The sequence below is a fragment of the Stegostoma tigrinum genome, unplaced genomic scaffold (genome assembly GCF_030684315.1).
Source record: "Stegostoma tigrinum isolate sSteTig4 unplaced genomic scaffold, sSteTig4.hap1 scaffold_124, whole genome shotgun sequence".
NCBI lineage: Eukaryota > Metazoa > Chordata > Chondrichthyes > Orectolobiformes > Stegostomatidae > Stegostoma > Stegostoma tigrinum.
Genome location: NW_026728073.1, coordinates 267705 through 286670, shown reverse-complemented (window position 1 = coordinate 286670; position 18966 = coordinate 267705). Strand labels below are relative to the sequence as shown.

Sequence of the window (18966 nt, the reverse complement as noted above, 5' to 3'; positions counted from 1 at the left end):
TTCCGGCTGTTTCATTTGGTTTGGGAATTCTGAACGACACAGCATAAACGTAACATCAGGGCTAGGCCGATCTTGGGCACCGTCAGGAAGCAGCGTTGTACACAGTGTGACGGAAATCTGGAACTCTGACATCCAATAAGGTTAAATTTCAATTGAAAGTTTCAGAACTGAGAGACTGGTAGATTTTCATTTGGCAAAATGAAGCAAGATGGAATCAGGGCAGGTCAATGGAGTTCGGATTCAGTTTGTCCGTTATCTAAGTTAAAGATAGAATAAGCTTAAGGAGCTGTAAGGCCTCCTATGATACAGAAACACCAGTTTGTGTGTGTCTGAGCAGTTTGCCTTCCTGCCATTACCTGTTCAATTGATTCAGTGATCCACTGGGGTTTAAATGAACAGAGAACAGTAAAATAATGTGAGAATTCATAGTGATCAGGAGATAGAGCCTGACAGTCATTACAAATGAGGGGGGCGTTCCATCGATAGTACTTAATCATCATCCATGAGTAATTCCTTCAATCTATATAAATATCATACTGAGCAACAGTTAGATTGTCCTATTCCTATAATTAAAATATAATACTTGAGGCATTTGGAGCCTGAAGAGCATATGAAGCAGACACAGGGCACACAGTAATTCCATCAGAATTATAAAGCAATCAAATAGAGAGAAAATAACATCTAAAATCCAGGTTCACCTATTTTAGTTCTACTGTAAAAATTTGGCCCAATATAATTTTAAAAATTAATATAACGAAAAGCATCATATTAAGTTGTCAAAACATAGTCTTTGAAATTAACCTCGAGCTACAGGGAAAATTTGGCAATATTCTACAGTGGTGTATGAATAATATGTTTTCCAGGAGCAAAGCAGAGTCCTCCCACTGAAATACTAATGCACACCTTTTTTTTTATCTTTTCCGAATAAAGGCAAAAGTCTATGGTATTTGCATGCAATAGAAAACACCCTGACCTATGTATCGTACACACATTGTTTGAGCATCTTATATCACAGAAAAACAAATACTTTATTCTTCCTGTAATTTAAGGTATTATAACGGGCACCCTTGCATTTAGTCTTCACATCGTCAACTTTTTCACTCCTCACCAGTGATTTCTTTGCTGACATTTACAGTAGCATGTAGATGTCCTTAGGTTTACTACTAATCGGAAACAAAGGCACCCAATGACATGAATCAGTTTCAATTGTGGGTTGACTGCTGATCACAAGTTTTATTGACCATAACTGATATGTGTCAGAGTAGTCAGTTCATCTTATGTCCGTTGAGATTATCATGGGTTTTATATCACATTGATGTTGCCAATTGAAAATACTATTGTATCTGAGCCCGAGTACATACTGAGTTAATTTGTTTACATTGCTTTATTTTAAAGTTCTGTCTTTCTCAGTTTGAAGAGATTAAAGCAAGACGTCATCACCTTGAAACCTCTATGTGATGTACACGCTTCACAAATAATGTTCATTAAAACATTCAAATAGGCCGGCTCCATCATTCAATTGGATTATTGATGATCCCAGCTCAACTTCATCTTCCCACGCTTTGCTCTAAATTCCTTCAAAACCTCACTGAACAAAAGAAAACTCTCAGAAAATTTTTTCAGAGATAGTAGGAACTGCCGATGCTGGAGAATCTGCTGTGTTCATTCAGCTTCACACCATGTTATCAGAAAATTTAAAATGATGCACAAACACAGCCTTCTGGAGAGAATTTCAGATTTCCCCTCTCTTCTGTATAGACAGCTGCTCCTGCTCAGCTTGGGTTCCAATATTAAGTATTAATCTTGTGTTCTGGATTCACCCCAAGAGGAAACAGTTCCTCTATATTTATCCTAATGAATCTATTCATCATGTTAAATATTTTGTTGAGATCAATGTGGACCATCTAAACTGAAGAGATAAGCTATGTCCAGACAACCGGTCTCCATAACTTAACTCTTTAAGCCCTGCTATCATTCTGGTGAATCTACAATTTACCTCCTCAAAAGGCCTTCTCTGAGGCATGCTGACCAAAACTGAACATTGAATTCCAGATGCAGTCTGGCCAAGCTTCATGAATTTGAACTGCCTTGAGATAAAAGCAATCTTTTCTACTTGAACTCTATCCTGTAATAGTCTGTTTGTCTTGACACACCAATCTTTTAAAGCTGCTGGTCTCATCATTAAGGAGATCGGCCTCAGACTTGCCCACATTGCGATGCTTTGACCCATTCCCCTTCTTTTTGTTTCTGCGCTGTATCCTCCTGACTTTTGAAGAGATAACTCGGTGAAAATGCAGAATTTCCTATTGACAGCTTTGTTTTTTCAAATATTATTGAAATTACAACTTCTCCCTGGCATACAGTCCTTCACGGTAAACTCAGCCAGTACAAGAATCGGACTCACACTATTAGTATCATTTTGCAACCCAAACCAGCCATCCAGCCAACTCAGCTAACCAACCAAGTATATGCTGAAATATTTCAAGTTGAATGTAATGGAAAGTGCATTAGAATTCAACTTTCCTCCTTACAACATATTCCGCTCTGAGGCATCTCAGAGCAATTTCCGTACTATTAGTATTTACTTCATACATACCATGCCAAACGTACAACCTTCGGGAATCTATGTCGTTTTGGCCACGAGGGTAGAATAGCTAAAAGGCTATGGTGATCCTTCCCCAGTACCATCTTTATTTTATATCCACCAAAGGCTCAGGCAGTACAAAAACTGTCTGGTTTGGAATTGAATGACACAGACCAGTCTGTGATATGTTATCGGATCTAAGTGATGAAGAAGACATTACTAGTAATCTCTGCATGCCAGATTAAAGGAAGGAATGGGAATCAGAGCTACCCACAACCGCTGCTCATAAGTGATATCTCTTTTCAAAAGGTTGCTATGCACAGTCACTCGGAGATATCAAGAGCTGCAGATGTTGGAGTCAGAGTCAACATAGTGTGGAGCTGGAGGAACATGACAGGTCGGGCAGCATAAGAGGAGCAGAAAAATTGACGTTTCAGATTTACAGCCCTGATAGAATGTATGGTCACTATTCTGTGCCCTGTGATGCTCCCACTGAGAACAAGTCAATTCTTGGTCTCATGACACTCCTGCAAATAGTGGGTGCTCAATTGGAGAACCAAATCCTGGCAGCTGGTGTTCTTTCTCAAATGTTGGCCTCATATAAGATGTGTGAAAGATATGCGAGCCCTCCGATGTTTGTTGGATGAGTGTGCATTCTGCTACATTCAAATACCATGACTCTTAACCTTAATCTTGAATAACTTATACAAAGGGATAATGCAATGATGCACATTAGTATTTAAGACTGCAGACTCAGCTTTACTCGTGAAAAAATACATTGCTCATACTTTGCAGTACTGCCTCATTTCAGCTTGTAATTTCATTGTAAAAGGCTATGTTTTGACTAATCATCGTTTCTTAACATAGAACTTCTATTTCACTCCACAAGAAAGGATCTTCAATGCAGCTGAAAGCTGGGTGAACTTCGCTTTGAAATGGTATTATTTCTCTGTCATTTGATAGTGATTGGTTCATCATGAACCACAGCTCTGGTAAATGCCAGTGTCTTCAGTCAGGGAAAAGGATTGGTTTTGTGCCTTCATACATGTGTTCCAATATGGTTATGAAATGCAATTGCGATATTAAAAAGACACATCCACCAGCTCTGCCTATTGGATGTCACAGTCATTCAAATTCACTCACAAGTAATTGGCTACAGCCAGTCATCAAGCATCAATGGGCAGGAGTCTCTTGCTTCTGTCAGGGAGGATCATTCACTCCTCAAACACCAATAAAACATGTCACTCAATGATACAAACTCATCTGATGTTTGTCTGATAGTTCAATAGAATAAAGCACTTTGTTTTCTTTGCCAGAAATTCTTCACTGAACTATAACCCACATTAACCATCAGGATTGTGAGAGTGTGGGGTAGAAATTACATGTAATTCATTCATTTTATTACAGCATCTGGTACTTTCATAACTTTTCTTTCCACTGGTAGATAGGTCAACACATTGAAATATCAAGCACTACTCTGGTTTGATAAGCTCCAGGCTTCTGGAAATAATAATAAATACAGATAAAATAAGGCCAGCCTCCTCCTCCCATCCAATCGCCACTCCAAATACAATGAGCATCTCTGTATTTTAGATCATAGGAGGACTCTGTAAAGCTGCACCTACTCATCCAAATTACACTTAACTGCTCGATGTACCCCACATTATTAAAAAGCATGTAATTTGTATTATCATGACTTCTGCAAAGTGAAGCATGGTATTTAGTTATTAAATATGGTTGTAATCTCATCATTTTTCTAAATGAAATTATACTATGTCCAATATTATACAAGCCACTGGAGAATCCTCATGCAACAGAATTCCTCTTCTTTCATTTTTAAAAAGATGAACAATACAGAGTGCCTTATAGGGCATCAAACATTTCAGGAATAGATTGTAAAATTTGAAAGTTACGAATATTAGCTTCAAATCACACAGAAGAATGAGCTGTTGAGAAAATATAACTGGAGCCAACTCTCCGACAGAAATCCACAAATAACTTGCCTTTATATAATCTCTCTCTGAGCTTCAGGACATCTCCAAAGCATTTTTTTCAGCCAAATAAGTACAATATTTGGTGAAGGCCAAACCTGAACTTAATTTCTCACCCAAAAAAAAGTACCTCTGACATTGCAGCACTCCTTCAATACTGCAGTGAAACGTGCTCATATTTCTAGAAAGTGACTTGAATCCACAACCTTTTGACGCAATGGTGATATTTCTACTAAGCCAATACAGTAACAATGGAATCTGTCATGTACCTTCACATCACAGCTATTTCTTTTCTCCATGACTTCATCTTGATTGGCAGCTTGTAAACAGTCAGCACCATACAATACTAGCATAGTAAGTGGCTCCCTACACTCAGAATAGAGAATCTCGAATGAGGATGCAAGTAGATGCATTAATGTGGATGCTCCAACTGGAATCTACAATATACAGTGCAGTAACGCAACAACATTTCTTCAAAGGTTTCTCCAGAACCCACAACATCGACCAACCAGCAAGGCAAGGACAGCAGGCACACGGGGGCATCACTTCTCAGTTTCCCTCCAATCTTTGGATGTACACACAATCCTGACATGAAACTGTTGCCATTCCATCATCTTTACTGATTGAGAATTCTGCAGCTCCCTCCTTATCATTGCTTTGCTAATACTGTGGTTTTGAAAGGCAGCTCAGGAGCATCTGCTCATGAGCAATTAATGCTGGCCCCGTATCAGTGATGCCCACATTCAATAAATAAATAATATTTTAAAAAGAGGCATTCAGAATGAATCACCTCTCTTGCCACCCACTTTGCCAATTGTGTTTCTAGGCCAACCCAAGCAGCACAATGAAAGCAAGATGCTCTGAGGCAGGAGGAATGAAGTAGTTTAAAATGGGAACTATTTGCAGTGGTGCAGAGAAAACAGTGGGAAGTGGGGCAGATCAGAAATCTCTTTTCGCCAGTCAACCCAGGCATAACGGATTGAATGCACTCATTCTGTGCTGTACAATTTTATGATTTTAACCATTGTGGAAAGTGGATGGCAAAGCACAAAGCCATCTATACAAAGTCTAAGTGCTTCAACAAGCAGCTAGGCTGCCACATTACTTTCTGATTTATTGTGCAATTCCATTTCTTTGGTTTAATAGCTTTTTTAAAAAATAAATCTGTATGTACTTACAATGTGTTCTGCAAAACCCACAGCAATTGCTATTCTCCTTCCTTGAAGTTATAAGCAGTTTTACGACAAGGTACGAGAGGCAAGCAAAATCAATAAGGCCATACAAAGCAACCAATTCTGTTCAGGCCAGCATTCATTTCCTCAATCTGAATACACCTTTTACTTTCCCTCACCATGATACAGTACATTCCACATGCACCCACAATAAAACTATTCATTTCCTGAGTTAGATGCTATAACACTTAAAAGACACTTAGAATCGTACATGAACAGGAAAGATTTGGAGAGTTATGGACCAGGAGCAGGCAGGTGGGACGAGTTTAGCTCGAAAATATGTTTGGCACGGGCTGGTTTGACTGAAGAGTCTGTTTCCATGCTGTATGATTCTATGACTCTGTTTCTCAAGCAGTTCTCAGAAATATTATAAAAAGATTGAATCTAAAATGAGAAGAACAAAAGGTACTCATATATTCCTTTTTCCTCTCTCCAAGTTTAATAAGTGACACCCAGAAAAAAAGAGTCACAATTTTGGCTATTTGATCTGAGCTTACAAGCTAAGAGATTCTGGACAGCAGCAGGAAGAGGGGTCAACCTATGTGCAGTTGGATGATGGATGTTAGAACGGAATATAGGAACATGTCATTTGAGAACAACAGAAAGCCATTCAGCCCTTTAACACTGCTCCACCATTCAGTGGCTGATCTGCTTGTGGACTCAAGCCCCTCTGTCCCTTTTCCCCAACCCCTCGTCTCCCACATCTATCAAAAAACCATCTAACTCAACCTAGAATAAAGTCAATGGTACAGCCGCCATTACTTTTTGGGGAAGAGAATTCCACAGACCCATACCCCTCTGATGGAAATCCTCCTCGTCTCCATCATAGAAAGAAGACCTCCTGTTCTTAAATTGTACCCCTTTTTTGAGATTCCCTCACAAGAAGAAACATTTTCCCTGTACACAATGTATCAGGTCCCCTCAGGATTTTATATATTGCCATAGGATCAATTCTCATTCTTCTAAGTTCCAACTGGTACAGATCCAACCTTTCCTCACAGAAGAACCCTATCTTCCCAGGAACAGGTCACAGAATGGCTGCCAACAAACCACAACCGATGTATGAGGGTGGCATAAGACAGACAGAATTGGCACACCACGACAGCAGGTCTCCTGGCAGGAGCGGCTACAAGCAGCAGCTTAATAAGAAGGTGCACTCGCAATCTACTGGCAAGTTTCTGAAAATTTGCTCCGAGTGAGTGAATGAGAGCAGGCTGCACAGTGTGGTGTTTACACCATTTTCCTTTCACTCACTGTACAGATCAATCATTGGATATTAGCTGCAGCTCAGTGGGTTTCACTCCAACCGTTAAGACAGAATGTCATTGTTCAAGTCAGGATCTATAGACCTGAGAAGAAAATCTAGGCTAACATACCCAGTGGTCCATTGTCGGAGGTTCTGACCTTTGGATGATACCATTCGAACCAACACTCTACCCTTGGAAATTGTGGCTTCAGGTGTCTAGTTGTTAAATACTCGTATTCCCTCTCAGGTAAGATAATGCCTCTGTTGTCAAGCAGAGTTATCCTGGTGTTTTGGTCAATACTAAGCTCTGAACTGATATTACTGAAGGGGTTTTCTGGTCACTGTGATGTTGCCGTTTGTGAGATCTCACTGCGCACAAATGGACTGCCATGTTTCCACATTACGACAGTGACTCCAATTCTCAACTATTCTCTTGGCCAGAAGTTGTTTGGGATATCCTAAAGCTGTGAAATGCACAATGTTAAGAAAGAAAGCCTTCTCTTTCTTCCCTTTCATGACCTCAGGACATTACAAAGCACTTGACTGCCAATGAAGTATTTTGGCAGTAATCAGTTAGTAATACAGAACTTGAAAAAATACATTTTGTTTATCCTTTTCATCTTGCACTTATTGGGGCAATTTGCAAGAAGTGAAGGGAAAAGCTGTACACAAAGAGAGTGCTGATTCATTTGGAAGTGGAACCACATCAATATTTAGCAACAGGTACAGCAAATGGTTGAAGTAAAGATGAATAAAGCAATTACAGTGGACTCTGAGGTGTTTCCACAGGGAAAACACCAGGACTCACTTCTTATTTACTATAATAGTTGATCCTTTTACATTCTATTTGATGTGAATTGTCCTGTTAAGTGCAAGTTGAAAAACTGTAGCAATATATGCCTTTTCTCAGCAGTATTCATATTTTGGAAGTGTAGTCACTATTGCAATGTCAGGAAATGCAGCAGTCAATTTAGGCACAGCAAACTGCTACAGTTAACAAAGCAATAGTGAGAAAAATTTATTCCCTCCACCAGTGATGGGAAGTAGCAGCTGTGCACATCATCTACAAAATCCCCTGCATAAATTCACCAAGGCTCTTTAGAAACCAACACTTTCATAAATACTACCATCTAGAAGGATAAGGGCAGCAAATTTGTGGGAATACAACCACCTGCAAGTTGCCCTCCAAGCCATGGTTCAAGAAGGCAGCTCACCAACACCTTGTCAAGGGCAGCTATGAGTGGGCAATAAATACTGGCCAGCCAGCAGCAGCTCCATTCTAAGAATGAATACAAAAAACCCCAGGTAATTTATTCAGTGCCAGTTCTTCCTTTCTTTAATGACTATTTAAAGTCTCTATTGATGGTATAACTAAAGCAGCACAAGCCCTTGTTTCCAACTGCTGCATCAAACACAGAGTTCAAAACGTGCAACCAGAATTAATGACTGAACAGGCAGCCAAGTCAATATTTAGGAATAGGTTAAGCAAGTGGTCAAAGTAAGGATGAATAAAGCATTCACTGGAACAGAGTGGGCACATGGGATTAAGACTCATGTCCATGTAGAGGGTAAAATCTTTATACAAAAACGTTGGTTAGAGTGAGTGGCAACTGTTTGCCTTTATTCACGTCTTTAATGGATTCTAAGGCATGTCTCAGAAACTGATACTGCAATAACAAGTAGATAGTAGCAAGGGGAAGAGGTAGGTTTTCATCAGACTGATGTTCTATGTCATTAGCGAACTTCTGGAAGAGCTTTACATTCCACTTCAATATTCAAAGGGGAGACCAAAACCTCTCCAAAGTAACGCCACTGATTATATCAAATATCACAAGGTTCACACACACACACACACACACACACACAGTATCCATATTGTAATTTCCACGTCATTTTCATTGTGATTGTGTTGAAGGTCAAAAGGCATGGAATTGTCACAGCAAACCTCAAACTGCTGAAGTCTGGCAGAAATCCAAGAATCATCCCAACTGAAATAAAATGCACCTTTCAATCTGTAAAGACATGTTACAGCACAGGAGTTGACATAGGTGCAGTTGGAATTTTGAGTTTTATCATTAAGAGAATAAAAATGTCTCATGATTTTAATTTGTCATACCAACTTGCAGAGAAATCATGTACTACACATCTGGCACGATAGTAAAATAACAGTGGGACACATAGATGCTCTACAATAGCGATAACAAGGTGTACAGCTGGATGTACACAGCAGGCCAAGCAACATCAGAGGAGCAGGAAGGCTGATGTTTCAAGCCAAAACCCTTCTTCAGAAATCTTTGACATGATTTTGGAGTATCGTGGAAATTTGCAGCAATGGAAGGAGAGCATTTGGCCCAGCGCATCTTTGCCAGCCAAATTAAAACTATCAAGTTGAATCCTGTTTTCCAGCTCTTGGCCCTCTACATTAACGTTAGTTCAAATAGAGATCCAAGTTATTTTTAAACTCTAGCAGCTTTTATGTCTTCAGTTGCAAAACTTTATGGACCCTCTCGACACTCTAAATATTTTGTCTCATCCTCTCCTAAAAACACTGCTTCGTGTTTTTGGCTGCCAACTAAGTGACCACAGTCTCAGCCAAGAAACCAATCAGTCAGTACCTTGTATTATCATGGGAGGTGGAGACAGAACACTGGGCTTAGCCAGGATCTGTACTTCCATTAGCATTGCACACACCACACAGAGTTCCCAATTTAATAAAGAAAAGTTCTAATTATGTGGATTATGCTGGCAAAGTCACCATTTTATTGCCCATTTTTATGAACTATTTGCTATACTACTTCAGAAGGCAAGTAAGGGTCAACTGCCTCAGGGCTGAATGACACAAGACTCTGGGTTCCCCACCTCTTTGACTAAAAGCACAGAGGTGGGGAAGTCTGCCAAGCTCTGCAACCATCTGATGGGTTGATTGCTCTGCTTATACATGAAGATGTCCTGCCTCAGAGAGATTCAGGCCAGTAAGAGATTGGCAGCATTCCAGCACTGTACCAGCAGCACCACCAGAAGACGTGATCATTACTGGTATTGCACTTGGGACTTAGACAATTGTTCCAGATTCAGCTCACCAAGTGAGAAGAATTGGTAGGCCCTAGTGAGGATATGTTGGGGAGTTGGGGTGTTGTCAGAATTTTGAAGACTGGTGATAAGCAAGGCATTACATATGATCCTCTAATGGGAGCATGGGCTAATTTAGAAGAGACAGTCACCATCTGCCACCCCACCCTCAAACCCAGCCCCAACACAGCTACCTGCTGGGTATTTGGCGTTAGGCCTCTCCAGCCATTTAAATCCCAATGATACCGCACCCTCCCACCTCGACTTATTGTCTAATAACAACAGCATGTATGCATCTTGCATTGCTAAAAGTAAAATGTCTCACAATGTTTCATCGGAGGAATGATCCAATCAAACGTGACACTGGCGATATCAACACAGGTAACCGCTCTGGTATTTTATAACCAATAATGTAAAGGAGAACATGGTCGGGGGGGGAGGGGGGTGGTAAAGGAGTGGTGAGGTTTATGGAAGAAATTCCAGAGCTTAAGGCATTGTCAGCTGAAGGCATGGTCACCAATTATGGAGCACCAATAGACACGAAGACAGACTTTGTGAAGCATGGAGAGTTTCATTATCTGTCCCAAGGAAAATAGCATCATCATCACAGATATGATCATTATTGGTAAACATTGATACAGTGTTGCATTCAGTCAGTGAACTTAGAGAACCAATAGAGAGAAATCCAACAAATGCACAGGCCACGCATTCAAAATCTAAACTCAACAGGGATCATGAGGTCAAAGGGAGAGTCAACCCACAAAGGTTCTCAACACCAGAGAATAAGCCAGAAAATTACAAATCAAAGTACTGTGTGTGACATGATAAATCAGTAAGAAACTATTTTTAAAAGGGACATGGTGTCTTCTCCTGAAAGACTTCCACTGCATCCAACAATTGGAGTCTTGTAGAACACAACTACAGCAGCTCTTCATAACTGGATAGCAGAGCAGCGCATCTCCAGACTATGACAGAATCTCATCCTGGCAAATAATGCTTTTAGTTTATTCCATCATCCTTAATCACAATATGTTTTACTCATGTAGGAGCAAGTCACATCAAAATAAATTAACATTTTCCCACGATTTACTCGCAGTGTACCCTTCAAATCCCATTATTCTTTTATTTTTAACAAAATATCTGGAGTGAAGCTTTAGGCAAATATAGAACTGAATAAGATTCCCCCTCCCACATTGTGGCGTACATTATCAAGTTTCCAGTTAAGCGATACATAAATGTTTCAGAAATCCTCACTGTGCCTTGTTCGGAAAGGGTTGCCTTTTCCTCCTCCTTGCAGCCAGGATAGCTGGGAGAGACATCACTCCTGCGTCTCAGACAATCTTTCCGAAAATACTGTTATTACTACATCATAGATCAGCCAGCTCGAGGTCTCCCCCGTTTAATCCTGGTTAATTTTAGAATTGAAATCTATCAATTAAAGCGTCTCCCAGCAAAACAGCTTCTAATTACCAGATCTGCAGCATCTATTGCTTTGTCATCAACAGGCACTTGTCAGCCCATCAATCAAGGGGTTAAATTTAAAATAGCCCCGGTTGTTTGGGGCGTGCGAGCCAGTGAGCATCCGGCAGTAAGGGAACAGCGTCAGAGGGCTGCAAGCGAACGGGGTCCGAATCATGTTGCCAAACCACTGCCCGGGTGTGGAGTCACTGCATTTGTCACATCCAAGTCCCCCCTCACGTCTCTAGGCTCTCTTTGCAACACAGCATCAACAACCTGCACAGAGTGGGTCAAACAAGATCTCCAGTTTGCACTTCCTCAGAAGCGAGACTCTGAGCTATTACCTTCTTGACAGCTTTCCACTAGAATTAGCTGTTTAACCATCTTAGTCACTGGCCTGATATTCTCTGGTCGGGCACTTTTTTTGCCGAAACAGAACAGTGCAAACCTCCAGAACCACCTTTCCCCTTATACGAACTGATTCTGTGCGTTCTATCTCAACTGTGGATTCGCTACAAACCATCTGCAATCTCTTGCCCGGTTGATAGGGAATCTAGGATTCCCAGTATTGACCTTATCTATCCTCAACGTCCAATCTGCGCTGTTAGGAGCAGAAAGCGCCGGCTTGTGAAGCTAATGGATGCAGGGGAGCTGTCTGAGGGAGAGAGAACGCACTATTCAGGCTAATGCTACATTCCCACCGATTGCACTGTATCAAGAGTCGCTAACAGCATCGGTCAAGATAGGAGAGCCCATATTGAACAACAGACCAAACTCCCTCCCCTCCTACTCCACAATAACAGGGCATTTGCAAAACACACACACACAAAAAAACGCAGGCACATTCACATCAGCCAATGGAACGGTGTGTAAGGGGTACTCACTCGCTTTGCCTTGTTTCGGCCTTTGCAACAGCTTCTGCATTGCAGCTACATCTTCGGTTTTGACAGTTTGCCGTAATTCCTGATCTTTCCCCATGGCTTGTTGATGTGCGTGTGTGTTTATGTGCGTGTTTTTATATCCGATGCATCTTAGGTTTTAGGAGCTGAAGCGAGAGAGAGAGAGAGAGACACACACACACACACACACACAGAGGGAGGAAGACTGTGCCTGGCAGAGTGTGTGCATAGAGGCAGGGACAGGAGGAGAGCTACCGCTGGGTGAAAGGCATAGACAGCCTCGTCTCTTGTATCACAAACCAAAACAGCTCTCTCTCCTAAAATAATAAAATGTGAGGCTGGATGAGCACAGCAGGCCAAGCAGCATCTCAGGAGCACAAAAGCTGACGTTTCGGGCCTAGACCCTCCATGAGAGAGGGGGACGGGGAGAGGGAACTGGAATAAATAGGGAGAGAGGGGGAGGCGGACCGAAGGTGGAGAGGTGAGTATAGGTCAGTCCAGGGAAGACGGACAGGTCAAGGAGGAGGGATGAGGTTAGTCGGTAGATGGGGGTGCGGCTAGGGGTGGGAGGAAGTGATGGCTGAGAGGAAGAACAGGTTAGGGAGGTAGAGACAGGTTGGACTGGTTTTGGGATGCAGTGGGTGGAGGGGAAGAGCTGGGCTGGTTGTGTGGTGCAGTGGGGGGAGGGGACGAACTGGGCTGGTTTAGGGATGCGGTGGGGGAAGGGGAGATTTAGCATCCCTAAACCAGCCCAGTTCGTCCCCTCCCCCCACTGCACCTCACTACCAGCCCAGCTCTTGCCCCCCACCCACTGCATCCCAAAACCAGTCCAACCTGTCTCTGCCTCCCGAACCGCTTCTTCCTCTCACCCATCCCTTCCTCCCCCCGACAAGCCGCACCTCCATCGACCTACTAACCTCATCCCACCTCCTTGACCTGTCCGTCTTCCCTGGACTGACCTGTCCCTTCCCTACCTCCCCACCTATACTCTCCTCCCCACCTATCTTCTTTACTCTCCATCTTCGGTCCGCCTCCCCCTCTCTCCCTGTTTATTCCAGTTCCCTCTCCCCATCCCCCTCTCTGATGAAGGGTCGAGGCCCGAAACGTCAGCTTTTGTGCTCCTGAGATGCTGCTTGGCCTGCTGTGTTCATCCAGCCTCACATTTTATTATCTTGGAATTCTCCAGCATCTGCAGTTCCCATTATCTCAGCTCTCTCTCCCCTTCCCCACCCCGGATTATTGCAAATAAAAAGGACAACACAAAATCCTCCTTGCTGTCCTCCCCCGAGAGCCTGGTGGCTGCACTAAGTACACAGCGGCGATGCCATGGTTCTTCAGTCCGTCCTCACTCCCATCGCGTTTCGCAGCCGCTGCCTCACGCGCTCTCTCTCTCTCTCCACAAGAGCTGAGATCTGCTTTCAATGCTCCTACCCTGCCGCATGGCGGAGGAAGATTGTACAGGAGCCAAATCATCACATCCCTCTCATACCAAATAGGACAGATCCTGGGCCAAGGCAGGTTTATTTCTGGAAGCGCTCTTAAAGGAAACCCCTACCAAAGAGTGCGTGTTGGGGGTGGGGTGGGGTGGGGTGGGAAAGGGGTGGAACTAATCCTTTTCAAATCTCTGGTTTGTAACCATTTTCTGAAAATAACACCGCTTTGCTTTCTAACATCCCGCTAATCCTTCCCACCATTGCAATATCTGTATTTATTGGTCGATAGACAAGAATTGAACAGGTGAAACTGCACATTTAAACATTATGCTCGTCACAATATTAACTGATGGAAATGGATGCTGTAACTTCAACTTGGCCGGGACTGTTCCAAACTCTCTATCATCCTGGATTAAGAACTGCAAGGTGATGCAGCGTTGGTACCTGGTCCCTTTTCACTGGGGGTTGCCAACCTGCTGTCTCAGGAGTCAGCATAACATTTGGCGATTGCAATTTTACGCTGCAAATAGCGCCAATTTGAAAATAATACCGGCGTCTCCGGAAGTGAATTAAACTTGGACAAGAAGCAAATGCGGCTTCCATCAATCATTCCACCCGCCACCACAGCCCTCTCCCACTTCTTACGCCCCTTCAATTATACTTAACACACAAATACAGCTCAATTCCGATTAGCACGTCTCGTTATTTTTTCACTCCCTTCCCCGCCATGTTAACCAGTTATCATTGAGCACCCTGGCTGGTTCCTTATCTGGTCATTCCATAATTGTACATCCCATCTATGGTCTGGGATCAAGCTAGTTATTTGGGAATTATCTCCACACCTGTCTGAAAGGCAGTGTCTTGTTCTCCCTGGGTTATTTTTAATCTGGAAGCAATGCTAATGATGCTGTCTGACTTGGGGTCATGCTTGTCATCAAGATTTGTATGTGCACTCTGCGCAGGGTGGCAATTAACTCGGAAATGTTTTCACCTAGCGGCTGAATGGCTCTAAGTGTCTGCACCCCTCTCATGTGCGTAAATTATCACCGACATGTAAATCTCTGATGGTTCTGATTTGGGATACCACATTATCAATGAGTTATTTTCCGTGTCTTAAGATCCAATAACGTCAGTATCCACTTGCCCACATCATTTGGATGCTTGAGATAGTCGCAGGTAACAGAGAAGGTTGAAAAGGACAAAGATGCTGTTGTGCTGTGCATGGGCTATCCAAAAGCATTTTGTACAATTTTTGAAGAAAATCTCAGAATGAAAGGGATCCAAAATTGTCTGAGGGATAAGAAAGAGAGTGTAATATAACAAAGTGTGTAGCTGGATGAACACAGCAGGCCAAGCAGCATCTCAGGAGCACCAAAGCTGACGTCAGCTGCTGTGCTCCTGAGATGCTGCTCAGCCTGCTGTGTTCATCCAGCTACACACTTTGTTATCCTGGATTCTCCAGCATCTGCAGTTCCCATTATCTCTGATCACAAGAAAGAGAGTGTGATGGGTGTTTTTCTGATTGAGAGGATGTTTGTTGTGGAGTTCCCCTGAGGCTGGTATTGAGACCCTTGCTTTCCTGATACGGACATAAATGATCTAGGCTTGGGTGTGCAGGGGACAACATTGTACTGTGCAGATGACACAAAACTCCAATGTACTGCGACCTGTTATGAGACATAGAGTCATAGAAATGTACAGCACAGTCGTTGGTCCATTTCATGGGCGCCATTAGACTTTCATTCCTGGGTGTTGTTTTTAAATTGAAATTGGATTCAAACATGCGTCATGGTGAAAGTTGATTCTGATTACCTGAATCTCCGGATTACTAGTCCAGTGATGTTGTCACAACGCCTCCATTTATGAGAATGATTCTCAGGGATGAGAAACTCAGTTATGAGGATTTTTTCAAGGTACTGGGACTGCTTTCCTTGGAAACTTGATAGAAACTTTCCAAAACCATGAGTGCTCAGGAGAAAGCAGATAGGAATAAAATGCTTCAGAGATAGTAGGAACTGCAGATGCTGGGGAATCTGAGATAACAAGGTGCTGAGCTGGATGAACGCAGCAGGCCCAGCTGCATCAGAGGAGCAGGAAGGCTGACATTTCAGGCCTAGACCCTTCTTCATTTTTCTGAAGAAAGTTCAGAAAGCTCTTCATCCAGTTCTACACCTTGTTATCTAGGAATAAAATGTTCCCACTCCTAAAATGAATCTAGAACCAGAGGGCACAGTTTCAAAGATGCTAACAAAAGAAGCAAATGGGCAGTGAGAAAAAATACTTTATTCAGCCAGTGAGTGATCTGGGCCTGGAATCCACTGCCCGGAAATGTGGTGGTGGCAGATTCAGCGAAGGCACGCAAGAGGGATGGTTACTTAAACAGAAAAAAAAAATACATGCAGGGTTTTTGGAAAAAGGTAGAAGATTGGCCTTAAATTAGAGTGCTCAGAGAGCTTGGCAAGTATGATGGGCTGAATGTCTTCCTTCTGCGTTGTAGCAATTCTGCGTTTCTGCCAGGTTCACTCTTCTGTTGTGGGCAGTGATGGATGGCATTTTTGCAGGCAATCACGTAGGTGCTGGATTTTGTACATGACGGGTAGAATTTAACACCCCTCTCTTTATGCGGGGTTTGAGCTGGAGAGTGTAAGTACGGACCTGACTGCCTTTCAAGTTTTACCCTGATGCAGTCTCGATTGGGAAGGCTGGTAAATGGTCTTTACTCCCCTGAGTGGGCAATTAATAACTTAGGCTGAACAAATATCACACAGAAAGTTTGAGAAGTAAAACTCTTAATTATAGAATCCCTACAGTGTACAATCAGACCCTTTGACCCAACATTGACCTTTGCAGCATTCCACCCACACCCATTCCACTATAACCCACCTAACCCACACATACCTGGACACTCTTAGCAACTTAGCATGGCCAAGCCATCTAACCTGCACATCTTTGGACTGTGGGAGGAAACTGGAGCACCCAGAGGAAACCCATGCAGACATATACAGAATGTGCAAACTCCACACAGACAGTCACCTGAGGTTGGAATTGAACCTGTGTCCCTGGAGCTGTGAGGCAGCAGTGCTAACCATTGATCCGCCATGCCATATTAGTAGCGATGGCAAACAGATAGCACCTGACTGCCTTTTCTTACAACCTCCTGATTCCCTGGCCAGAAAACCTCTCCCACGACCCCAATTTGTTCATGACTCACTAATAGCATTGGATTAATTGCAGTACCAGCATCAGCCACCCTTCCTGGTGGCACCACCTGCAATGGCGAGACACTAGTCTCTGTTTGGCCAGCATCTCTCAGTGAGTGGGGTTTTAGCCACAGACTGCCCCCGAATGGTAAGTGCTCGGTTGGCACTTCATTCACTGGAACTTTCCTGACAAGGTAACCTGGGGTTTCTGTCAGTTCTCCAAGTGCTAGGTATAATCCCTGTCATCTGATTCACATTCTGATGGAAGTATGCGCAATGCTGCTTGGATGCTAATGGTATATGTTTTGACCTCAGTATTCCAGTTACAATCCTCTCTTAATCCAATGCAGTGAGGATAGAGATATCACCAACTACTTACAGGTTAGATGCAAGTGGATTTCCGCTGACTCTTGTAAAAGTGTTTCGTGGTTTTCAGAGCTGTTTAAGCCAGCTGAAATCTCTCAGGAATGGGGAAGCATTCCCTGACTGTGAGGATACTGCACAAGTCAACAACAGGGCTACAGTAGTGGCTATCCCCTCAGACAAGCATGACTGAGAGAATGGACAGAAATCACACAGAGCAGGACAGGTGACTGGAATAAGGTGAATGATGAAGGAGACAACGATTCTCAGTGGGATACCTGAATCTCCAGAGTCTGAATGGAGCCATTTTTCCCGTCGTGAAGAACTGTGCGTGAGCTTTCACCTTAGTACAGACATCCTCACTGGAATTGATCACTTCTGAAACTGTAACTACAACCTCCAAGCAGGGTCACAAGGTCATGGCCAGAGGATGGGAAGATTCCAGGCTGGCCCAAAGATTACTTGCAAAATTTTCCAGCTTGTCATTTTTCCTGTTCCCATAAGGACCTGTAATGGGAATCAAAATTACATGAAAATCAAGTACATTTCAGTTTTCCTTGTCAGAGAGCAGCAGGATACTGAACAGAAGACTTTGTAATAATTCTTCAATATTCTGCCCTGCCATCCTCATTTGAACAACTTGAAGTAACGAGGAGGTGACAAGAGCCTTTGTTTGATGACGTGGTCCATATGGGAGTGTGTATTACACACTCAGAGGGGCTGCATAAAGTACCACAGGAAATGTAATGGTGCAGACCACTGGAGTAGTTCAATGTTGTTTCTGCTGCCTGGAGCACTCTGGGGCAGTCCTGCAGTACAGAGAAGGGCCGGTGTCGTCATGATTCTTGATAGTCTCCAACCTTGGCATCATGAGGGTACGCTGTCGCTGCCAGTGATAGGGCACCAGCTGAGAAAGAGGAGGAGTTGGAAGCAGTGACGAGGTAACCATTGCAGCTTTTTTGTTGCCAGACTTTCTGTGATCCACTCGACCAACTGTAATACAGGTAAATGTAAGCTCAAATTCCACTAACAAGGCTGAACCTTCCCTCTCCTTGGCTGTTGACTACCACTGCACCACTTGTCTACAAACAACAGTAAATGCCATCACAATATCGATATTTCAAAACAATAATGTTGAACAATCTATGCCATAATGCATGCAAATATCAACTGCCCTCATTTATTTCCTTCATACCAGTATTATAGGTGCCTTTTTCTTGCTTAATGCTCCCACAGAGTGCGATCCCTGTGACTGTGGCACTGCAGGTGAAAGCTGATGATTTTTATTGTGTTTATCCTGAGTAACTCTAGCTCCAGAAGGGCCCACCCACGACTGTACCACAACAGCTTCTGCTTTTTCTGGAGCAGAGATGCCAATCATGACTCAATCTGTAACTGTTCCCATCAGGTTGGCCACAACTCAGTGCTGGAGTGGATGGGTTCCAAACACTGCGCCAGATTGAAGCCAGAGTCTTTCATGCTCCGTGACAT

The 18966-nt window shown here is 43.0% G+C and overlaps 1 protein-coding gene across 12 annotated transcripts in view; it reads right to left on the bottom strand.

Annotated features, from left to right (window-relative positions):
• The window catches only part of LOC132207693 (utrophin-like), a 425643-nt gene that overhangs the window by 292761 nt on the left and 113916 nt on the right, over positions 1 to 18966 (bottom strand). For 9 of the 12 annotated variants that reach the window (XR_009443709.1, XR_009443708.1, XM_059643597.1 and 6 more), the window contains exon 1: positions 12465 to 12882. The exons of 2 other annotated variants lie outside the window; for them this stretch is intronic. The gene's annotated coding sequence lies outside the window, so the exon portion shown is untranslated. Of the gene's footprint in view, positions 1 to 12464; positions 12883 to 17753; positions 18450 to 18966 lie in introns of those variants that run through there. One more of the 12 variants, XM_059643600.1, reaches the window with a different exon arrangement.